Raw genomic sequence first — 25,716 nt, forward strand, 5'->3', positions numbered from 1 at the left:
CTTTTGAGCCTGCAGTCTCAGCTTCCTTCAGGTTTTGCACACGGAAGACTGTTTCTCTGGTGGCCATCTCCTCTGCTAGAAGAGTTCCTGACCTCCAAGCTTTAATGGCTTCCCAACCTTTTCTCATCTTCCACAAGGATAGGATTCCCCTCCTTACTAACCTCTCCTTCATGCCTAAAGTGGTTAATGACTTGTCCCTTAACCAATCTATTCATCTACCTACTTTCTTTCCTTCCCAGTACAAATTCTAGTGAAAGAGTGCTACATACCTCGGATGTGCATAGACAACTCATTTAAATTTTACCTAGACCAAGCCAAGTCCATTAGAAAATCAGAGCAACTGTTTGCTTCCTTTCATCTCAGGGCGCTGGGAAAACCTGTTTCTAATCAATCTGTTTCTACTTGGATTTCTAAGCCCATTTCTCTCTGTGTGTTTAATGGAAAGACACACTCTTCCGTGTAAAAGCTCATTCCACTAGGGCTGTAGCTCCCTCTGGGGCTTTCTTGAAAGGTCTGGACACTGCCTCTATTCTGGAAACATCTACATGGTCTTCTGTTTGCACCTTCACCAACCATTACAAGCTGGATACTGTCTCCAGATCCAGAGCAGGCTTTGCCAGGGGGATCCTGCATGGTTTCATGGGGACTACTACTGCTCCAACTTCCCTTTCATGAGCTTTGGTACTCTCCTTCAGGTTATGAATACTGCAACATGGGAATAGGAGGACATAGAATAGTTATGTAAAATTTTACCATAACCATAGATGTCCTACTCTTTCATGTTGCAGTATTCTATCCCACCCTCCTTCCTCCTTGGTTCATGTTTTTTCTTAGAATTATATTTTTTTACCTGTTATACTTGGGCTGGTGTTGTGCCTGTGACATTCAGTTCTGAGGATGGTACGTGCAGACGCCACTTTTATGGCCTACGTTGGCTGTTAATCCTTTGTGCAACGTTACACATACCTTGCAGTAGTTGTTATTTGGTATACTGGCCAGACGTTCTGGTCGCCTAGTCTGGGAATCCCTCATGTTATGAATACTGCAACATGGAAGAGAAGGACATCTGTGGTTATGGTACGATTTTACACAACTCTTTCATCCTTGGCCAATGTGTTTACTGTACTCTCTCACTGGTATTGAGGTTTCTTAAGAAAAGCAAGTTGTACAAGGCCAGTGTTATTTTCGTAGCTCTACTTTTGCATCTAAGTATGTCTTCTCCTTTGGCCTAATGTAATTCATAAGCTCCTGCCTCACCCATGTCTGAGCACTCCTCAAACATATAACAAACCTCACTCCATTCTCTGATTCCTCAAACTAACTGCATCATTACTCACTGCTGTAAGTGACCAGGGACCATTGATAACCAGATTCTTACAAGGATAAATGAGTTACACTATTCATGTTGACAGTGGGACATGGAACTGACCCATTCACAGCTATTCCAGCAGTTCATTTTTTGCATATTATTTACAATAAATTTAGTTTTTACTTTTAAGGTTCATTTAGGAACCATGTCCAGTTTTCATCATTGATTTAATTCTTCTTTGGTGGCACAGTGAGTTTAGGCTTTTTTGGGAGGGACCTTCCTGCTGAGATGAGCCCTGAAATGCTTTATTCCGCCTTGAGACCTGGAAAAAAATCACGTTTGCCATTCAAGTCAGCTGTTGGATGTTTCTAGTTACTGTAACTTTGGCCAAGCAGGTCTCTGAGATGCACTCACTTTCATGCTACCCTGCCTTGCATAATCTTACTTAAGGATAGAGTAGCTGTTAGTACTGACCCTGTCTTTCTGCCTAAGACTAGAATGTAAACCAGTCTATTAATCTCCCCTTATTTTTTCCTCAGTTTAATGGTAGATTGGAATGTAAGCATTGCTTAGATGTTCATAGACAACTTTGGCTTTATTTGCATAGAATTAAATAGCTCATGAAGAGTGTCCAGCTTTGTTTCCTATGGTAGCAGTAAGTTGGGTAAGAATTTGTGAAGTTTCATTGTCTTGGTGGTTGTCACATTACACTGTATAGTGCTATACCTCCAGCAGTAAGTTGCTCCCTGGCAAGGCTAAAGCTCACTCCCACTGGGTCAGTGGCTACTTTTTAACCTTATTCAAGAATTTATCAAATTGATGGTGTTTATGCTATATTGACATGGGCTTTACAGTCCACTTTTGTTAAACACAATTTGGATGCGAGTTCTTGCTCTTGGGCTTCCTTTCGGGCTTCTGTACTTCATGATGTCCTGTCTTGATTCCACCCAAAAAGAGTATCTGGAGATGTATGTCCTGAGTTATATAGTCTTTATCACGAGACCCAAAAGTGTGAGCCATGTTGTACACTTAAGCATTCCAGTATTTTCCCCCTCCATTTTGCTCCTTTCTGCAGTGACCAAGATGACCTTCCAGAGCCTTGATACCAGGAAACTTATCTTTCCTTGCTTTGTTTTTTCAAATTGTTTGCACTGCTGTTAGGTGAAAAATGTTTTGATGATCTAATTTTTACAGCAGGCAAAGTTGGTCTGGTGCAGGAAGGGCCTGTTAGCATTTTGGGAGTTATAGGTGAAGCTTGAGCTAGGAAAATTTCCCATGGTGCTGAGACTGTGCTCGTAGTTTTCAAACAGTCCTGACTAGGTGTACAGGCATGGATTATTGAGGTGTATTGTTATGGTAAGTACATAGTCAGTTTGATATAATTTTAATCCGTTCCTCATCTGATGGGTCACGGATCCGACCTGAGATCTAGCTTGCTCGCTGTCACTAGATTCACAGATTCAGCTCTCAAGTTTTTCCTTTATCCATAATGCCCCACCCACCTATTGTACCTCAGATCTCGTTTGCCGGCATATTGTTCAGATGCAGATCTCCTTTTCTTGAGCCTTGGGGTGAATTTTTCAATATTTCCCAGTTGTATGTTTATTCCTTTTGAATTGTATATCCATATCTTTCACTGCCTCCCTTAGTCCCATTAGTTCTCGAGTTCTGTCCATCCAGCTATCCTTTTCCTACCCTCTTGTTGGGTACTCTTCAAAGTAAAGTTGTTGGTACTTTTTCTTTCCTTTTTTTCTCCTTTAATTTTCTTTTCTACCCTTTAGAGAGTTTTTCTAGTTACCATTGCTGGTACTTTTTTGTTAAAAAAAAAAAAAAAAAAAAAAAAAAACAAACTCTGCATTAACTTTAAATGTCCTTCTATATTCCTATGTTGCAGTATTGTTGGTGTGGGATTTCCCACCTTAGGCGACCCGTACGTTGGCTCCTATACAAAAGTTTCAGCTTGGCTGCTGTAGTTGCGTGGGATGTCACACCAGGGGCCTTAAATGGGATGTCTGAATGCACAGACCTCAGAACTTTTCAGCTGCAGACGACCATCACATCGTGTGCTTTGCTCCTTCACCGCAAGACATCTAAAAGCTTAAGTACCTTGTTGGAGTTTTTTCTTCTTTGACTTCTAGCTAAAGCTTGGTTTGCTGTAGTAACCTTTAGCCGATGTCCGCTAAAAAAGGTAAATGCCAGTGCAGGTGCCAGTTACCACATGAAGATACGACCACTGCGTTTTTTGCTTAGGCCAAGAGTATGACCATACCGCTTGCTTGACCTGCCAATCATTCGTCCCTAAGACCCTACACAGCTGTCTGGCTGCTCTCAATCTGTATCTAGAAAGTCAGCGACTTAAAAAAATTAGCGCTGAGGATGGATCCCATTTCGGAAGCTCCGACTGAACCTCCGCAGAGGAAGGCCAAGATTACTAGGCCCACTTCACTGCCTCTCCAGTTGCCGATTTAGGAGTTGAGGGACATTTGTCAGATCCGTCTACTTCAACGGCGACCTTCAAGGAAGCTGCTTCTCAATTGATGACTGGCATGTCCATGGAGCTTAATCAGACATAGACTACAGCCGATGTTGAGGGGGAATCGGACACGGCTGGGATCTCTCCTTCTGCCTCCTCTACCCTTAGCCATTCACCCGATCCCCGGCCTTCGCCTAAGACTACTCCATTAAAAAAGAAACGGAAAGCCAAACATCTGGCTACACCCACTGAAGGGCCTATCTGATCGGCAGTCCTTCACCTCATCTTTGATGCAGGGCTTCATGCCCCTTAGGCCCACAGCCTCTTCTCCATCTACCCTTCCTCTCGACAGCCCTAGGCCTGCCTCTGTCTCCTCTTTTCCACCACCCACTTCACAATACAGGAAGAAGAGCAAGAGGCTTATTATTCATCTTCAGATGAATCCATCTCATATGCCTTCCAAATAGCCTCTCCTCAAGAATATTACTCTCCAGATGAAGAATCCATCGAAGGTGACTCCCCTTCAGAAGATATCACCTTTGGAGAGACCATTACCAAAATTAAGGAATACTTCAAATGGGACACCTCACAAATGTCTGATGCTCAAAAAAGATATTTAGAATTGCTACAAATGGAATCTCCCTCTCCTGCCATTCCTCCTGTCATCCCTACTTATTTAGATGCCTTTTCCCAGCATCTAAGACCCCAGACTCTCAGCCCCCTGCCCTTAAGAGGCCAGATCACTTCTACAAAAGTGCCTGATGACCAGAAATTTCTAGTCAAACCACCCCTGGCAGACCCTGCTGTGATTGCAGTATCACCAGAGAAACAGTCCAGACTGATTCCGTCTGCATCTCTCCTACCAACAATGACAGTAAAACTATGGATAGAATTGGGAAGGTTTACACCTCTTCCACATTGGCCTTCAGAGCCATCAACTGTCAAACCCATATGCTCTGGACCTTGTCACTCAAGCCTCTACTCTGCTGGCTGCTACTCCAGACTGCCCTACTAAATGTGACACGGCATCTAAATTGTTTCTGGCTGCCCAAGTAGCCAGACATTCCATTAGATGTAGTTATGATGCTGCAGAGGCTTCTGCATGGTCTGCAGTCTCTGCCTCTGTACTTCACAGATATTCCTGGCTACGCCTGCAACACTTACCAGAGGGCTTCAAGTCTAAAATCTTAGATGCTCCTCTAGACCCTAACTTATTGTTTAACAGTCAGCAGACCTTTTTAAAAAATCTACAAGAAAAGAGTAAGGAATTGCAAGACATCAAGCATCTCCTTTTCCTAAATATTATAGAAATTACTCTGCAAAAACTACCTTTGTCAGATTAAACCCCTCTTCTACCAGACCTTCCTCTTCCAGACGCAGAAGGGGGGAAAGAAGACAAACTTCTTCCAGGCCGGCTCACAGCACCCCCCCCCCCCACTAGACAGCCCTTTCAAGACAAAGGAGGACCCAACAATGTGTGACTGCCTTGCCCACCTTCCTTTTCTGCTTACCTTTCCCACTGCCTCCCGTTTTGGAAAACCATCTCTACAGACAAATGGGTTCTGGTTATAGTTCAAAAAGGTTACTTCCTATCTTGGAGAGCGAGCCCCCCCCCCCACCCTTAAAGGGCGTACTCTTCCTTCCAAGAAATCAGACACACCTCTTCCCTCAGATTTTACAAGACCTTCTGAACCTGGAAACAGTAAAACCTGTCCCACCAGGGCCGGAAGGAAAAAGCTTCTACTCGACTGTTTCTGGTCCCCAAAAAAAGATGGACCATGGAGGCCCATTCTAGACTTTTCCTTTCTAAACCTATTCTTAAAGGTTCCCACCTTCAGAATGTTGTCCCTACAAACTTTACTCCCTCTTATACCAGCCCAGACCTTCATAGCGACACACGACCTGAAAGAAGCCTATCTGTGCATCCCCATACAACCTTACCACAGAAAATTCTTACGTTTTCTCGACCGTCCTCTCACTTTCTATTGACAGCATTGCCCTTTGGTTTGTCCACTGCTCCCAGTGTGTTCACAAAATGCCTGCCACCTCCCATAGCCTTTTGCAGAACACAAGGGATTCAGATTTACCCCTACCTGGACAACATCCTTATTCTAGCAGAATGCAAGGAAACCCTGCAAATCCATTTACAGTTCACCATTTGCCTGCTTCAAAGACTGGGGTTCGCCCTCAACTTCCCAAAGTCTTCCTTGACTCCGGAACAAGACAAAACATATATGGGTTGTAGGATCAGGACAGACATAATGAAAGCCTTTCTTCTCCAGGACAAAGTCAATTCCTTGTTCTCCCACTTCAAAACCTTTATGCAGAGCCAATAACTGCAAGGCAATTCCTACGAATCTTGGGTCCAGTGGCAGCCACCATTCCCATGCTATCACTAGCCAGAATGCACATGCGAAAGCTGCGGTGGTATCCAAAAAAAAATGTATGGTCACAACACCAACATCCTTTAGAGCAAGAAAGTACCCTCTTGCCCTGCCTACAATCAGAACTAAAATGGAGGATTCAGCAAATTCAACTGAACCCGGACCTTCCACTGCAGTTACCCACCCCAGACCATTTCATGCATACAGATGCATCAGACCTAGGATGGGGGGAGCTACAGTGACAAACTACAGGGTGCAAGCAAAGTGCCACCCTTCCATAAAGAACAAACATCGACAAAAGGGAAATGACAGCTGTCCTGGAATTTAAAGCCTTCCTTCCCCTTTTACAACCAGGTGTTCTCCTAATCCTAACAGACAACATCACAGTTATGTGGTACCTCAACAAGCAGGGAGGGACAAAAGGCTCCCCCCTCTGCAGACTAGCCTTACTAATCTGGGACCTTGACTGACAGCACAACTTGTACCTGCAGGCATCTTACATCCCCTCACAGGACAACAAACGGACCTTATCAGCAGGTCATCCTCTCCAAATCACGAATGGATGCTGGACAGGAATGTCTTTCTAGTCATTGCCCACCAGTGGAGCACACCAAGTAGATTTGTTTGCCTCCCCCAGAACAGGCAACTGCAGACCACCTGCTCCAAGACCCACTAGCATGGAGGATAGACACATTCAGCATTTCCTGGAAGGGGAGGTTTCTGTATGCCTTTCCACCCTTCCCACTAATTCGAAAAGTCCTCGTGAAAATCAGGAGAGACCAACCAAAAATCTTGCTGGCGACTCCCTATTGGCCAAGGCAGCACTAGTTCCCCCTACTTTTCAATATAGCCAAGGGCAATCACCACAAGATGAAACTTCTGACACAACAAAAGGGAACCCTCATTCACCCACAATTGCAGATGTTGGCACTGGCACTGTGTGTGATAAACCTTTAATTTCCTTCAGGCACCACTGCTCCGAGGATGTTCTTTCAGTCCTGAGGGAGGCCAGGAAACCTACTACAAGGAAATATTACCATTTTCCAAATGGTGTCTAGGCAAGGACAGGGATCCATGCATCGCAAATCCACCCCTAGTTCTTGCCTGTGTGTGTCAACTAGTTAAGATGGGACTTTCATACTCATCAGTGAAAGTCCACCTTTCAGCTATTTCAGCCTGCCTACCACTAGACCCTCCCCTACTAGCCAGGCTCAGTGTTAAACTATTCTTAAACAGGGTCTTACATCAGACCAGGAAAAACCCATCCCACCACCCAGGGACCTGAATTCATCTTGGAAAAACTCAGTCCCCATTTGAACCAGCTAGTACTGCTACTCTGCAAATGTGCGCATGGAAGACTGTACTGCTAGTGACTATAATATCAGCCAGGAGGGTGTCAGAGTTACAGGCCCTAATGGCTTGCCCTTCATACACTACCATCCACAAGGACAGGGTAACCCTATGGACCAACCCTTCCTTTATGCTTAAGTGGTCAACGATCTGTCGTTGAACCAGTCTGTTCATCTACCCACCTTCTTCCCCTCTCCCACCAATGAAAGTGAGAGAATACTCCACTCCCTGGATGTGCACAGCTAAGGTTTTACTTAGACAAAACCGATTCCATAAGAAAGTCCAGTCAGCTTTTTGTTTCCTTTCACCCCAGGCCCCTGGGCAAGGCAGTCTCCAAACAAACCATTGCGTGTTGGATTAGGAAAACTGTTTGCCTGTGTTACTCGCACCATGGCAAAAAACTCCCACAGGAGGTCAAGGCTTACTCACTCTACCAGGGCAGTGGCAGCCTCCAAATTCTTCCTAAAGGGCCTGGACATCCATCCATCCTGGAAGCAGCCACATGGTCCACCATTCACACTTTCACCAAACGCTACAAGCTTGACAGTGTCTCCAGAGCACTTGCAGGTTTTGCCAGAGATATTTTGCAGGGCTTTGTGGAATCAGCATACTTTCTACGTCCTTCCCTCTAAGCTGTGGTACTCTTCACACAACAAGAATACTGCAACATAGGAATAGAAGGACATATAATAGTTGTGTAAAATCTTATCATAACCACAGATGTCCTCCTCCTCCATGTTGCAGTATTCCTTCCCACCCACCTTACCCCCTTTTCTATCCTCTCTCTTCTTATTGACCTGTCTTAGGTCTCCCTGGTGGTTATACCCTACCCTGTGACCAATTTAACCACCAAATGGCTCTTTGATCCTATGGTTGACATCACTTGCTACTCTATTTCGACCTGTCCTGCTGGGCTTTCAAGTTCTGAGGTCTGTGCGTGCAGACGTCACATTTAAGTCTGGTTTATGGCCCTGCATGTAACATCCCACGCAACTACAGCAGCCAAGCTGCAGCATTTGTATAGGAGCCGGCGTACGGGTTGCCTGAGGCAGGAAATCCCACACCAAGAATGCTGCAACATGGAAGAGAAGGACACCTCTGGTTATGGTAAGATTTTACACAACTAATCTTTTTCTTCATCTATTTGAAATGGCTGATAAACCAACTGGTTTTAAAAAAATGCACTTTCTGTGGACATAAAATCCCCAATCCTGATGCCCACAGGAAATGTGTATACTGTCTGGGCACTGCCTGTTTAGATGCTGGTCGTTTCATTTGTGCATGCTTTAATTCCAGTGTGTGACAGGAAAAATAAGTTGGTCCTGAAAGGGGGTCTACCCTCTTCCTCTCTAGTGATTGGGGCTCAAAACCCCCTCAGGTCTGAAAAGGTGAAGACTGATTAGACTTCTAGGGATAAAGACCCTAAAAAAAGATCCCCAGACAATTCTACCACATTGGCTCTGTCCTCTGAGCTTCCTATCAAGATCTCAAAGAAGTCAGATCAGACGTCTTTGGGTCCTACTTCATCGAAGCTGAGGTCGCCTTGGATCCTATCACCTGCATTTTTGTCGGAGCTTATCTCTCCTTGACTCTACTGTGTTTCAAGAAACCCTTAGGAAACATTCCAGGCCAATATCAACCAGCTCCTGTGTTGGGTCCTGCAGGAGCTTATCTGAAGCAGAGATGGATAGGATGATGAAATTCGTCAGCGCTCAGATCCAGATGGTGGTAATTCTGTCTCCCATCAAACCAGTGAGCCGGCCCTCATCTGAGCCAATAATAGCACTTTCTTCGATCCATCCCATGGCTTTGAAGCCCTCTGATCCGAGATCCCTGAGGGTGTCTGTTGGATCTGTAGACACGTGGCTCTTCGACTCTGACTGTGCTCCAAGGCACTTGGCTCCAACATTTTTGGAGTGGGAGAACTACTCTTGAAGCTGAAGTGTCATTGCCAATTCCAGGGAGTTGGAGTCTACTTCTCTAGATGCTTCGATTTCATACAACTCAGGTCCGACTTCCTCCTTGAGGGGGAATTCTGGGCTTGTCAGCACAGGGGGGTCTTCGGCTACAGTGTTGCAGGCTGTTTCTCCTAGGTCCTCCGACTTCAAGGTAGTGGAGAGGGCTTTCTGTCTGCCTGGAGAAAGGATGCCATTGCCCCCCTTAGATCCTGCTTCTCTTCCACCATCAAGTATTCCACTGTGACAGCCTACCTGATTGAGCCTCCAGTCAGTCCCTAGGGACTCCCTTGCCACTTTCGATACTTCCCTAAACCATCCCATTGATGAAGTCACTAGGAAGAGGACATGTAAGAGGAGACACTTGGATTCCCCTCAGGGATCTCTTACTAAAGACACTCATTTTGATGAAGGGGAAGGGTCACCCATATCTCCACTTGAGGATATTGCCTTTGGAGAAATATTGGAAACTTTAAAGCAAAAAGGTGATGTTTTTCTGAACCCCTTTCCCCACAAGAGGTGGTGTTTCTGGAGGCCTTCGGGTATGGCCCAACTGCCTTAGATGACCTCTCTGGCTGATAATCCTTGAGGTGAAGTTGTTCAATCTCGCCGTTCATTCTTGACTAATGGCTTCAGAGCTGATCCATCGGCTCTGGTATGGCCACATGCAAAGTTCGAGGTCTTCCAGTAGCATGAGGCCAAGCCCCTATCCCATGAGGCACTGTGAATTACCTCAGATCTAGTTTGCCGCAGCATCTGATCGGAGGTTCCAGTGCAAGCTCAGGCCAGTACAGTTTAAAAACTTTTTTTATTTAGGAATTTTTTATATATTTTTACTAAATTTTTGACTAGTGTAGTTGGATAGCTTTTAAAGCTTTCTTGAAGTTCCCCTTCCCGTGTGTTCATATTATTACTCTAAAATTTTGGCCTAGTGTGTTTTGGCCTAGTTATCTGTTAGAGTGTGTGTTTAGCTTTTCTAGTGGCTATAAACAGTCCTTTTCTAGTTGTACAGAGTTTTTAGATTCTTTATCTCGGGCTTGTTTCTGTGTGTCTATGTTTAGAGCGTAGTATCTTTATTAATATCTGGTTTGCGTGTTGAAGTAGTTATATGGCAGATAAGGACAAACATCCCAAGTCGGGTTTCAAAAAATGTCCTGACTGCAATCAGAAAATGTCAGTTACTGATGGACATGTTACCTGTGTGTATTGTTTAGGGGCTGTCCACTTAACAAGAATCTTGTGCTATCTGCCATTCCTTTTCATCAAGAGTTTTGTTAGAGAGGAAAAGGAAATTAATGGACAGGGGCTTGCTTAAACACCCCTTTCAAGAGGCTTTGAGTGACCAAGATGTGGCCAGCAAATCTTCTAAGTCCTCTAAGTCATCTGTTGAATCTAAGAACTCCAAGCATTCAAAAAAAATCAGAAAAGTCTGATGACTTTGCGACATCGGCGCCACAGACTTCGGAGCTGACTTTCTTTTCTTTTCGGAGCCAGCCCACAGCATTGGAGCCAGTATCTGAAGTGCCTCAGTCACCATTGCTCCAGTCGGCACCATCGGTGCATTCATCTAGATCTGTCAGCCTTTCTGATTTGGATATGGATCGATTGGTGCAGAAGCTTTTACAGGTACCAGGCCTTGCTAAATTGTTGGCTCCGACCCAAGAGGCTTTGGAGCCGAAGACCACTACTCCTGCTGTGGCTACTCCTCCTCCAAGCCGTATCGGCCCTTCGGAGCCAGAAGCAGCAGACCTGTTGATCGTGGAGCCTTTGGAGCCAAGACCTGCTCCAGTGTCCTCTGCGCCGACCAGGGACTCTAGGAGCCGACACTCTCCAGTTGGATCCGGGGAGGATAGTCAGACCGACTTGTCGGTGCTGACTCTTCCTCTCGGGGCTTCAGCTCGGCTCCTACCTCTGGCTCAGAGCCGACTGCCTTAGTGCGAGAGGGTTTGACGGTTCCCTCGGATCCATTGATTCCTTCCCATCGGAGCCGTGGTGCCTTTGAAGCCATGAGGAGAGCTTTGTCTCCCAAGACATTCTGTACTTCAGGCCTTGCTTCATCATCCCCTAAAGCGCCTGTGTCTGCTTCTGCTTCCATTGTCCAGGCTAAGCGTAGAGACCCAGAGCCCCAGGTTAGCCCCACAAGGTACCCCTGCTCTTACGAGACCACCCCAGAAGCTCCCACTGAGGAGGTTCCCAGGAAGAGATTGTGCAAGAGGAGACACTTGGACTCCCCACAGGAGTCTTTAACATCTGACACTGACCTTGGATGAGTCAGAAGAGTCCCCACGGTCCCCCTCTGAGGATATCTCCTTTGCTGAGATACTTGAGATCCTTAGGCCGAGGGGGGATTGGCAGTCCAAAAGTCCTACTGTGGATGAGTCAGTTCTGCTGAAGGCTTTCGGGTCTCAACACTCCCCCTCTTGAGTGTCTCCGCCCTTCGATGAGCTCATGCAGTTGGTTTTTTGAAAGGCGTGGGAGTCACCAGAGTCCATGGAGCCTGTCCCTAGGAGGCCTAACAAGTTTATATCAGCCCATCAGACAAAACATTCTTAACCAAAGGAGTCCCCGTTGATGCCATGGTGGTGGCGGCAGCCACCAAAAAGGAGATGTCTGAGACTTCCAAGTCTGTCCATCCTCCTAATAGAGAGTCTAGGATCATGGATAGATATGGGAAACGCATGTTCAGTTCAGCGACTTTTGCTCTCCGTTCACTGAGCTACTTAACCCACTTTACTAGGTTGCAAAGAGATCTCCTTAAGGAGTTGGGAGATGCTCTTCAGGGTACAGTAGCTGCAGGTGCCTCTGGTAAAGTTGCTGCCCAGCTTTCTACCCTAAATTCTATTGTCAGCTCGTCCATGCTTCTCATATCCTATGCTGCTGATGGAAGGAATAGGGCAGCGGGTACAAGAATTGCTCTTAGAAGACATTCCTTGATGCGCTTGTGTTCCTTTGCGGAGCCCTTCAAGTCATCCTTTGTTAACACCCCCTTTGATGGCTCATCCCTTTTTAGGCCTAAAGTGAAGGGAACTTTGACCAGGTGTGAACAGGAGGGAAAGACAGTCTGCCGTCGGAGTCCGTTTTTCCATCCCTGCCCAACCTTATCCCAAAGGTCAAAGGGGAGGGAAAATGTGGTTCTGGAAAGCCCAAGGAGCCTTTCAGGACACGCATGGTGAACCCCCCCCCCCCCTCCAGGGACAGAGGAGGGGGTAGTAGTGGAAGACGCCACCCTCGCGGCAGAGGGGGTCCACAACATCAGGGTGAACAGAGATCACTGCTCTGGGCAACCTTTCCAGCGCTCCTGAAAGAAGGCCTGACTGTCCTGCTCTGGAGGCAGTCGAGGGTCGCTTATTTTTGTACCCAGATGCCTGGCAAGAAATAAAAGACAGCTGGGTACAACGTATCATTTCCAGAGGGTACTTCATACCATTCGCCACACCCCCCCCCCCCATCCATAAGGAGAATCCTGGACATTCCACCCAGTTACAGGGAACAAGCAACTGTAGAGGTCCAAAAGTTGCTACAAAAAAAGTCATCCAGCCAGTCCCAGCAGACCAAACAGGATCCTGAACTTACTCGAGATTCTTTTTGGTTCAAAAGAAAACAGGGGACTGGAGACCCATTTTGGACCTCAGCAGACACTAGCAATATGTAAAGAAAGAGAAGTCCCAGATGGTCACGCTTCAGTCTGTACTTCCCTTCTTAGGGAAAGACAATTGGATGTGCTCGATAGATCTCAAGGATGCGTACTACCACATAAAGATGGCCAGGCCATCCAGAGATCACCTGCGTTTCTGGTTGGGAGCCAATCATTTTCAGTTTTCGAGCCCTGCCCTTTGGTCTCACTACAGCCTCCAGAATGTTCACCAAATGCATGGCAGTGGTCATGGCTCACCTGAGGTGTCTAGGATTCCAGATGTTTCTGTACCTAGACGATTGGCTCCTTACCGCCACCACCAGGCATCAACTTATTCAGGCAAGGGAGTACACTCCGTCACTCTGCAATTTCTTAGGTATTACAGTAAACTCATAAAAGTCTGCCTTGTCGCCATCCCAGCATATCGTTTTTATCAGGGCAGAGCTAGACACTTCAACCACCACTCTAAAACTACCAGTCGAAAGAGTCTTTCTTCGTCAGCATGTCAGCACATTGGTATCGAAAGATAGAGCACCAGCTTCAGAAGTTCTGAAAGTATTGGGGATGATGACTGCAGCAATCCTAGCCACATTAGCAAGAATGCATATGTGGATCCTTCAATGGCTGTTCATTCAATGGTCTTACCAGGAACTACCCATGGACCACACAATATTGATTACAAGCTCTTGCATGAAAGGTCTCCAGTGTTGGTTGACGTCTCTTCATGTCACCATAGGACGCCCCTTTGTTCTACCCCCTCCAGTAGCCATTGTGACCACGGACGCTTCCCTGATGGGGGGGGGCATTTTCAGGGAAAGACTGCCCAAGGCACATGGACCGATCAGGAGTCACATTTGCATATCAATGTTCTGGAGTTGAGAGCAGTACTTTTGGCATTGCAGTACTTGCAGGGCTCTCTTCCTCTAGGAATGATAGCGATTCAGACAGACAATATGTCAGTAATCTGGTACTTGAACAAGCAAGGGGGGAACCAGGTCTTGCCCCCTTCGCCGAGAAGCCCTCAGAGTTTGGCAGTGGGCTGTTTCCTCCCAGCGCTTTCTGTTGGCAATGCACATCCCGGGGAGATCCAACGTGATAGCAGACAAACTAATCTAAGTTGTTGTCGCACGAGTGGTCCCTCAAAAAAGAGATTGTGGACAGGATTTTCTGCAAATGGGGCCAGCCTTGCTGCGACCTTTTTGACAGTCAAATCAACACCAAATGCAGAAGCTACTTTGCCCTGATTCCCCCTCTGGGAGAAGCCCCGAGGGATGCACTCATACACGATTGGTCCCCAGGTCTCCTCTATGCATTTCCACCAATACCATTGATACCCAAGGTTCTACAGAAAGGAAAATCCCTGGGAAGGACCATCATCCTTATAGCCTCTCATTGGCCTCGACAGATTTGGTTCCCATTCGTTCAACATCATCTCTTGGAGGATCCCTGGATTATGGACCCAGTTTCAGACCTTCTGACACATCAGTCAGGGGACCTTCATCCCTCTCTGCAGTCATTGAAGCTGACAGCTTGGCTGCTCCAGTTCCCCTCATAGTCAGGCTTCATAACTTCTCCAATGAGACAAAACAGATCCTATTGTCTTCTCATAAGCCGTCCACTAGAAGATTGTATCTTGGTAAGTGGAAGAGATTTTCCATATGGGCCTCTAAGCATAATATTGATCCTTACCAAGCCTCCATGACAGCCATACTAGAATTCTTGACTATGATTTTTAACAAAGGAGCGGCAGCAGCAACAGTTCGGGTTCAGTTGGCTGCTATTTCTAATTTTCATCTTGGAGTTGACCGTTTAAATATCATGTCCCACAAGTTATCCAAAGCTTTTCTCAAGGGGACATTTCATATGAGACCACCTGTGAAAACTCCCTATTCTCCATGGAATCTAAATATTATGCTTTCACGTATGATTCTCCCTCTATCTGAACCAGCATAATCTTGTGACCTCAAATATTTGTCGTAGAAAACCATTTTTCTGGTGGCTATTACTTCTTCCCGCAGAGCGTCAGAGCTTCAGGCTTTATCAGCCCTCCTTATTTGATGTTTCATGCTGACAGGGTATCACTTAGGACAAATCCTTCCTTTTTGCTCAAAGTTTGTTTAGAAACCAATATCAACCAAGTTAATGAGTTACTACTTTTCTTCCCTAATCATTCCAACAAGTTGGAGTATATGCTGCACAAACTTGATGTTCACAGACAGGTCAGATTTTATTTGGATAGAACAAAAGATATCAGGAAATCAGCGTCATTCTCTGAATCCAGGAAAGGTAGACCAGTGGTTAAAACAACTCTGTCTAAATAGTTATCTGATTGTATCACCTTTGTCTATTCAGCTGCTAATATGCCGTTACAACACAAGATTAAAGCTCACTCAACCAGAGCAGTTTCTACATTTCTGCGTTTTCAGCCAAACTGACCCTTGATAACATTTGTGCAGCAGCCACTTGGACAAAACATCATACCTTTATCACTCATTACAAAGTTGATAAGGCCTCCAGGGACAGGGCTTCCTTTGGGTCCATGGTCCTGAAAAATGTACTTCTATGAGCCACACGAGATTGATGGTGCTAGGGACGCCGCTACCCATCAGTCAAGAATGAATGGCGAGATTGTGCTAGGGACGCCGCTACCCATCAGTCAAGAATGAATGGCGAGATTGAACAACTTCACAGTAAGAAGTTATGTACTCGCCATAACATTCCATGTGAGTTGTTCATCTTGCCTTCATTCTTACGTCCCTCCCTCCTAGCCCCTCCTGGCTGATAGCTGACCTAGATGTTGGTCTCATTCTGGTTGCTCAATTTCTTCTTCCTTTCCATTGGGGGATAGCTATTTTATATGGTTATAGTACACGCAGCAAACAAGATCTGAGGTAATTCACAGTGCATCATGGGATATGGGCTTGGCCTATAGCTGCTGGAAGACCTTCGAGCTTTGCATGTGGCCGTACCCCAGCCGATGGATCGGCTCTGAACCCATCAGTCAAGAATGAAGGTGAGATGAGCAGCTCACATAGAACGTTATAGTGAGTACATAACTTATTTCATGCCATGCATGGAAGGAACTGGATACTGTGGAGTCAATTCCCAAGTGACCATTTTCTCAAATTCCCTCATAAAAATACTGAAGATCCCTGATGTTCCACCTAGTCAGAGGGATGTGGCAACTTTGAAAACAAGAAAGCTGCAAGACAGTCATCCAAGAAGTCAGTCCAGACCATAGAGGATTCAAAATGTATTCAAGATTCTTTAGTGCCAAAAAATGCAGGGGAATTTAGCCCCTTTCTGGACCTCAACAAACTAAATCAATATGCTAGATATTCAAAGTTCTCAAAAGGTGCAAAAGGATGATTGGATGTGCTCGGCAGATCTTCAGGATGTGTACTATCACATCAAAATGAACAGGCACTCCAGAAGATATCTGTGCTTCCAGCTGTGAGACGCTCCTTACCAATTCAGAACACTGCCATTTGGTCTCACCACAGCCATTGTGGTGTTTACCAAATGCATGGTGGTGGTAGCAGCTCACCTAAGACTTCTAGGATTACAGGTGTTTCTATATCAAGACGGGTGGCTTTTCACTCCTTTTGACCAGGCATCATCATCTCCAAGCAAGGGACTACTTGGCTCCAGTTGTGCCACTATTTGGGCATCAGTCAACTACAGCAAATCCGCATATCATTCTTACACAAAACCTGGCGTTCATAGGTGCTCATTTCTAGACACTATCAGTCAAGTAGTGTCTCCACCTCCAGCAGGAATACAAATCCTCAGATTCCAAGTAAAGGAAGTGATGTGCCATTCTCCTCCAGCACAACTAGTTTTGCATGCCTTAGGGTCAATGGCAGCAGTAATAACTCCAGTCTCATTGGCCAGATATATGCGGATTCCTCAATGAACCTTATCAGTTCAGTGGTATATTTTTCAACAGCCCTTATGCACTCCATTCAAGATTACATAAATTTGCAAGGAACACTTCCTGTGGTGGATCTGTTTGAATTAAATTTCTCATGGCTGCCTTTTTGTTTTACCTTTCTCAGTGGTCACAGTGACCACGGACACCTCCCATCGGGGTTGGGGGTGCATTTCTTGGGAAGGATGGTCCTTGATATGTGGTGTCCTCAAGAGGTCAATTCGCATGTCATTGTCCTAGAGATGAGCTGTCCTGCTAACATTGCAAGCCTTTCAGTATGCTCTCCCCTACAGGACAATTGTGATCCAGTCAATGTGCACCCCTGCATTACTAGGCTATAATTCATACCACACCTTTCGGCCACCTAACCTGGACTGAAGCACTAAAGGCGGAGGCGTGTCCATATTCATTAAGGATATCCACACCTCCAGGCTAGTTGCTCAGCATAATGCATCCGAGATTATCCAAGCGCAACTAACTCTGGGCAAGACCGCAGTCCAAATTGTAGCTTGCTACAGATCCCCCACCATGCCCCAGGATTCCCACCACTCATTTCTTGATACACTGGAAAATATTAGGGTACAACCTAACACCCTAATAATGGGCGATTTCAACTACCCCACCATTAACTGAGAAAATTACTCGTATCAACTCTTGTGCTCAACGTTTTCTGGAATTCATAAATTCCAATGCCTTGGATCAATTTATCCACACTTCCACCAGGGGCAGCAATATCCTACACCTGGTCATTACCAACATGGGCAACCGGTGTTCCACACCAGAGGTCAATTCCTCGGTCAGATTTGACCACAAGCTAATCACCCTATACATCCACATCCCACCCCCACCCCCCATTAGGGAAGCCACCGCAAAAAATTTCTCCAAAGCCAACTTCAAGCTTCTTAAGACAGAAGTGGCAAACTTCACGACACCCATGATGACGGACAATAGACACGACTGCTGAAAACTGTACAAATGCACTTTATAAGCACTTACATGAGTGCATGGATTGTGCAATCTCTAACGGAGCCAAGATGCAATCCTCCAAAAAAAAGGGAAGCCAATCTGGTGGTCCCCTGCCATAAATATACTCTACAACAGAAGAAAGAAACTGTTGCAAAAGAGTAAAATCCCACGATTGGAGCAACTCTCCGTTGTCAGCCTCAGTAAGAAGCTGAGATCCCTCATAAAATCCTCCACAACTAGTTATGAAAACAAAATCGCCACTGATTCTAAAGACAACCACAATGCATTTTATAGCTATGTCAAGAATCTCAATGGCAACACTCAGATCTGCTCTGAGTTACAGCACAATGGTACTAAATATACAGAACCAACTGATATTGCCAACATCCTGGCAGATAGGTTCAGTGCTAACTTTACCCCTCTCTCACCCCCTGAAGGGCCCATCTCTGTACCGGATGAATGCAAAGTTCCTGTAATCATGGCCTCACAGGTAAAAAAACACACTCTCCAAAACCAAGAACACAGCATCCATGGGACCCGACAACATCCCAGGCTGTGTTCTACACGAACTACAGAATGAAATGGCACCCCACCTAAGTACCATGTTCCATCATAGCCTCACCTCAAGCTTTGTGCCCACTGAATGGTGCACAGCAACGGTTATCCCACTCCACAAAGGGGGAAGCCATCAAGGAACCTGGGAGCTACCGCCCCATTAGCCTGATGAGCCTGGTCTGCAAGGCTATGGAACGTATCATCATGGAACTTATAAACAATGACATTGATAATCTCCAAACTCTGAACCCTACCCAGTTCGGGTTTGTAAAAGGCAAATCATGTCTCCTAAACCTGATAGACGACTTTGAAGCAATCACCAAAGCCATAGATGAGGGTAAGGTGGTTCACACAGCCTATCTAGATCTCACCAAGGCTTTCAACACCATCCCCCACTCTGGAATTATAGATAAACTCACTAAACTAGGTATAAATCCCTATATTACAAGATGAGTTGCCAACTGGCTCACTGACAGAACCCACACTGTGAAAGTAACACTCTAAATCTAACTTCAGACCAGTGACAAGTGGAGTGCCACAGGGTTCAGTCCTGGGTCCTCTCCTGTTTGGAATCTACTTATTTGAAGTACAGGCTAACACAGAAGTTCTTTGCTAACAAAGTTCGCAGATGACTGCAAACCAGGAGCCATAATCAAAACTCCTAATGATGTGGACATCCTACAAAAGGGCGTCACCGAGACAGATGGTTGGTGTCAAAGCCATGGCCTCAAGCTCACTGCCAAAAAGTACATTGTCATCCCTTTTGGTAAAAACTCTGTACCCATGAGCTACCACATAGGCAGTAGTCTACTTAACACTGAAAATGTGATAAGAGACCTTGGGACACAGGTGGATAGTAATCTCTCCTATGATAATCACATTGCCACAGTAGTCAGGAAATCCTTCTACGTGGCACACCATCACAAAAGGTTTCTCATCCAGGAAAAAAGGTCATTGTTCCCCTGTACTCATCACTCATTAGACCCATTATAGAGTACAACACCCCTTTTGGTATGTACCTCACAAGACATATACAACAACTGGAAAGGCCGCAGAAATACCTCACAAATGGGATTACCATCCTCAGACAGATGCCCTACGCAGACCGTCTCAAAAAACTCCAGCTTTACTCATGTTACATATCGCCTACTCAGAGGCAGTCTCTGCCTAACATACAAAGCTGTGCCAAACCCAGAGCTGTTGGACATACTCCACTTAAAGAAATCCCAATCCCTCCGAGCTACACGCTCTAGCAACCTAAACCTTGTCACCACAATAAATAGAACATGCTGAAGGAATAGATTCCTGTCCCAGAGACTTCCCATACTCTGGAACAAACTACCTATCTATATCAAAAAAAGCTCCTCATTAGCACTCTTCAAGAAAAATCTTGATGATTGAATGGGAGATAGGAAGTTCACCCCTGGGATCACTTCTGTTTCTCTGCTTTACAGGGGCACAGGGAAATAATTTTCTTGGGTGGCAAAAGCCAGGGTACCATTTGGTTAGGCTTATATAGGCCCTAGGGCCAATAGCCTAGTACCTACCTATGAACCTGTGTGTCTGTGGTCTGGTACATCAACAAACGAGGAAACCAGACCTTTCCTCTGTCACGAGGGAATGAGAGAGTGGCATTAGGCAATTTCTTCTGGTTGCTTTCTGATTGCAAAACACAAAATCCAGTATGCTTGCAAACAAACTAAGTAGGTCCATTTTGATGCCTCACGAGTGGTGTCTCAATGTCAAAGTGGCAGAAGGACTTTCCAAGTCATGTACAGTCTCTGCTTCTCCCTGCAACTGCAATGAGTTATTTGCCCTGATCTCTGTTCTGGGGGGTCACCAAGAGATTGTCTGATTCACAATTGGCTCCCTGGTCGTCTCTATGCTTATCCCACAATACCTCTACTCCCCAAGTTTCTGCAGAAGGCCTTCTGGTTAAAGAGCTCAGTAATCAATCCTCATTGCACCTTTTTGGCTTCATCAAATCTGATTTCCCTTTGTGGCGTCATCTCTGGATCCGCCCTGAATTCTGGACCTCCTGTCTCATCTGATGGGGATAGCTCATCCAGACATAACAGGCCTCAAGCTGACCTTGTGGTTTCTCCAGTTCTAGTGATGGCAGACCAGTGCAGGCTTTTTCCCGCAGTCCGACATGTCCTTTTGCCCTCTCAAGAGGCTTCCACTAGGAAAGTTTACAGAACTGAATGGAAAAGATGTTGTATTCAGGCCCCCCAGAGAGATTTGCATTCATTTTCTGCCTTAGTTTCCCCAGTCCTTGATTTTTTAGCATCCCTCTTCCAAGAGGGGGCTAGTACTGCTATCAAAGTCCAGCTGGCTGCTATTTCTAATTTCAGTTCCAGTGAAAACTACACTACCTTGGCTTCTAAGTTGTGCAAGACCTTTCTGAAAGGCACTTTACTTAGGCCCCCAGTTAAGAACCCTACTCCTCCTCGGGACTTGTCTGTCTTAATTCAGAGTTTGACTCAAAGCCCATTTGAACATTCCATCAAATCAGACCTAAAATTTTGTCCTGGACGACCCTTTTCCTCATTGCCATTACATCAGCTGTACAGGTATCTGAACTCCAGGCCCTTCTTCCAAGCTTCCATACACAATCGTTCATAAAGACAGGGTGTCTCTATATACTAACCCATTCTTTTCATTTAAGGTGGCTTCGGAGTCTAACATTAATAGTCTGCATCCTCCTGGTTTTCTTCCCAAAATTTTTCAGTAAAGGTGAGTGATATGCTCTCTTGGACATGCACAAACAACTTCATTTTTATCTTCATCGAACCAAAGATATCAGAAAATCTGACCAATAATTTGTCATCTTTTCTCATACCAGATTGGGCATTGCAGTTTCCAGAAGTGACTTTATAGCCAGATGGTTGACTGACTGCATATCCTTTGTCTATAAACAGAGCGGTTTGTCTTTGCCTAACCCACCTAGAGCATATTCAGTGAGGTCTATGGCAGCCTGTACAGTTTTGGTCTAGAGCTTTAATGACATGGTGCTATTGCCACCAAGGTCCATCTGGTTGTGAACTTTGTCCCCGTCAGTTGAGGGACGAATGAAAGTGAGAGCATCAGATACAGAAGTTATGTACACACCTTAATGATGGATCTGTGTTGTCCAGTTTCATTCTTTCACAACTTCTCACCTTCCCAAGCCCCTTCCCTTTCTGAAAGACAACTAAGAGATGTTTCTTGAGAACCTGTTCCTTGTTTGAGCTCCAGTTTTCTCTGCTGTTTCTTAGTAGATTCTGATTAGAATAAACTATTAGTCTGACATTGTTGTCTTCATTTGATCTTCAACCTGTGGGTATAGGCACCAACATTGGTGCCGAGCTGGCCATATGTTCTTCGCGTTTCACTGTTTCAGTCATCACATTTGGGTTATCTGCTTGCAGTAGCCCTCAGTCGGCCTGATTAACGAAGTCTTGGGTCCTGCGTCGGTTGATGTCTCTTCTGCCATGACGTCAGGTAGTCAGGGGTATAAAACATGCAGCTGACGCCATTACATCAGTCTTTCTTGCTGTGCGGTGCCCGAAGCAGAAGCAGTTCACAAGTGCCGGTTGGCCGACTACTGAAATTTTCGTTTGAGTTTCAGAACTGAAGTCTTCAACTTAAAGCTAAGTACCCTGTTGGGGAAACTTTTTCGTGCTCTAAACCGATGTCAGTAAAAGTAAATAATTGCATTTCATGTGGAAAGCAAATACCTCAAAGATTTTCATTCGTACTGTATTCCTTGCCTAGGCCCTGACCACGACGTACCTCGCTGTCAGTTTTGTGCCTTATTTAAACAACAAACTGTCCGTCGTCGGTATATTTTCGCTTCCAAATATTTTGGTGCTCGGTTTAATTATCCAGATATGTCTTCGGTAAACCATCCAACTACCTACATTCTGAAAAAACGCAAAGATAAAGACAGACAGGCCGCCTAGGTCGAAAGCTGCCGACGACTTGCTCTTCTTCAAGGCCTAAAACTCAAACCATGCCCAGAAAACAGACTCCCAGACTGCATGGTCAGGCCTCTATGCTTAAACAACAGATAAGAATGGCTGAAGACCTTATTACTTTAATCAGGGGAAGCCAACCTTCCTCCTCGAAGAGACCTAGGACTGAGTTTGCTTATGATACGTCTGACAAGGATTCTGAAATTTCTGTTTCCTCTGTTGACTAGGATTTACCCTTGTCTACCTATGAGGATTCTGAAGCTGAGGACTCTATTCCCTCTGCCCCCCCCCCCCACCCCCCGAGGGTTTCTCTTTAGGTGAAACCTTGCATATGTTTAGGGAACATTTTTGTTGGGAAAGTCAGGATTTCTCTGATTCTAAAAAGAGGCTTAGGGATTTCTTACTCCTGCCCCAGCACAGGCCTTTAGCTATCCCTCCTGTCCTAGACATTGTTGATGATGCGTTTTTGAAATCTAGCTTGGCCCCTGACTCTCTACCTCCTGCTCCCAGAAAACCTGGCAGATATTACAGGGTTCCTGACTCTCACAAGTTCCTTTTCAAAAATCCTACTGCAGATCCTGAGACCATTTCACAGGGACCCAAGGACATTAAAGCTACTACTGCCAAAAATCCTACCCCCTCTGATAGAGACTCCAGGGCGCTGGATAGATGGGGTAAAAAGATATACACTTCTGCAACCTTGGTCATTAGGGCCTTAAACTGCCAGTTTCATATGCTAAAGTATCAGCAGCATATTACTGGATTGCTTAAACAGAAAATGATGTTGATTCCTGATTGTGCTGAAAATAAGGGTTTACAGGATTTAATGCATTCTGCTGAACAGGTTAGAAAACATACTTGCAATGTGGTTTTGATTCACTAGAGGCATCTTGCAAGGCTGCTGTCACTGGGTCTGTACTTAGAAGGCATGCTTGGCTTAAGGAGCAATCCTTGCCAGATCATGTTGAAGCTAAATTACTGGATGCTCCCTTGAATCAGGACCACCTGTTTGGCAACAAGGCAGAAGTTGTTCTTAAAAAGATGGAGGAAAAAGCTAAATCTATGCAAACTGTTAAAATTTTCTTAAGTGCAACCTCCAAGATTTAGTAGGCATTGGCCCTCTAAGAATTTGTCCTTTCCTGCCACCTCCAGGCCTTCAGTCCAAACCCAGATCTAGCAGAGCACCCAGGTTTCAGGACTAAGCAGTGGGGGGCCCCCACTTCCAAATCTGTGAGTAGTAAAACTCCCCCCTATGGTAAACTTTCTCAATGACAACTTTAAAACTTCCAAGCACTTCTCAACTGACTGCCCCTTTGGGGGTAAAGATTGCTCTACATGCAAAAAACTGGGAACTCATTACCCAGGGCAAATGGGTTTTAATTATAGTTTCCCAATGATGCAGATTTCACTTCCACACGTTACCAACCCCAAACAGTTGGTCAGACCTACCCCCAAATCAGTGGGCAGAGGCTCAAAAGCAGGTACTCTCTCTCTTAAGCATAAAGGCTATTCAGACTGTACCAGAAGAGGAAAAGGGACAAGGTTTCTACTCAATACTTTTCTTGGTACCCAGAAAAGACAATTCATGGTGTCCTATCCTGAACTTGTCTACTTTAAACACCTTTTTGGTGATTCCAAAATTCAAGATGCTAACTCTTCACCAGTTGCTTCCTATGCTAGGCAAAGATGCCTGGTTGGCAACACTTGATTTAAAGGAAGCATACCTCCACATCCAAATCAGGGAATCTTGCAGAAGATACCTACGCTTCAGAGCAGGCTACATGCACGATCAGTTCTCTGCACTGCCCTTTGGCTTATCTAGTACGCCCGTGGTATTCACAAAGTGTCTAGCTCCAGTCATTGCATTTTGCAGGCAAAGAAATATTCAAATATATTCATACCTGGACGATTGTCTAATTCAGGCAGAAAGCCGGGACATTCTTTTGAGTCTGGCTTTTGTACAAAGGGTGCTAACTTGACTGGGGTACACCATAAATGAACAGAAATCTCACCTGGTGCCCTGTCAACAAATTTTATTCCTGGGAGCAAGCTTGAATACAACTTCCCAGATGGCTTTCCTCGCCAGAGAAACAAATTCATTTTATAACCTACTTCAAGCTAGTGGCCACAGAAACCCTGCTATCTGCAAGGCAAATACTGCAAGTCTTGGGGTTCATGGCCTCCTGCATTCTTCTAATTCCATATGCAAGACTGTATACGGGGACACTGCACTGGTATCTAAAAAGCCTATGGTGTCAACATTCACAGGATCTAGAAGCAATGATTCCTATCATACCTTGCCTACGGGTAGAGTTTCTTTGGTGGGCAGAGGCCTGCCACCAAAACATGGGACTACCATTCACTCTATCCCCTGCTGCCCAAACCCTAACAACAGATGCATCAGACTATGCATGGGTGGCTCACCTGCCAGGGAAGTACATTCAAGGCAAATGGAACCCAAGTCAAATGCACCTGCATATCAATCGAAAAGAAATGCTAGCTGTACAGAATAACCCGCGATGGTGGTGCTGCAGTAGCGTTGTCGCCTCAGTCAGACGCTGTCCAGTTCGATTCTCAGCTAGAGCGTCTTCTGTTTGGAGACGTGTGAATGAGCGTACCTTCGTTGAAGATTGTGCATCAGGCCTGGCAAGCCAGTACGTAAAAATCAACTGCCAATCATTAGTGGACCGGAGTTCCACTGTGACGACCCCTAACCGGGAAAAGCCGAAAGACACAAACAAGCTTTACAGAATGCTCTGACAGCCTTCAAGGACCACATTCTTCCAGGACAATTAATGGTAAAGACGGACAGCACCACTGTTATGTGGTACATAAACAAGCAGGGCTACCCATTCTTGCCCCCTCTGCAGACTAGCCATGGCACTGTGGAACACAGCCTTGAGCTACCAAGTGCATCTACAAGATCAATTCCTGCCAGGAAAACTAAATACACTGGCAGACGGACTAAGCAGAAACCTCGTGGACCCACACGAGTGGAAACTGGAGCCAGACTTTCAACATGTTGACAAACAAATGGGGGAGCCCGGATGTAGACCTGTTTGCCTCCCCCAAAACTACCAATTAGACAAATTTTGCACAAGGACTCCCCATAAATAAGCTTGGAAAGTGGATGCTCTGTCCTTCAGTTGGAAAAACCTATCAGTTTATACTTTTTCTCCTCTGCCTCTCCTCTCCAGAGTACT

The 25,716-nt window shown here is 45.5% G+C and overlaps 1 protein-coding gene across 1 annotated transcript in view; it reads left to right on the forward strand.

Annotated features, from left to right (window-relative positions):
• Nucleotides 1-25,716, forward strand: part of LOC122817037 (transient receptor potential cation channel subfamily C member 4 associated protein) — a gene marked incomplete in the record, with an annotated part of 2,826,501 nt that overhangs the window by 2,522,727 nt on the left and 278,058 nt on the right.

This window comes from Protopterus annectens, chromosome 12.part0, assembly GCF_019279795.1.
Source record: "Protopterus annectens isolate FY-2018-M chromosome 12.part0, PAN1.0, whole genome shotgun sequence".
Classification (NCBI taxonomy): domain Eukaryota; kingdom Metazoa; phylum Chordata; order Ceratodontiformes; family Protopteridae; genus Protopterus; species Protopterus annectens.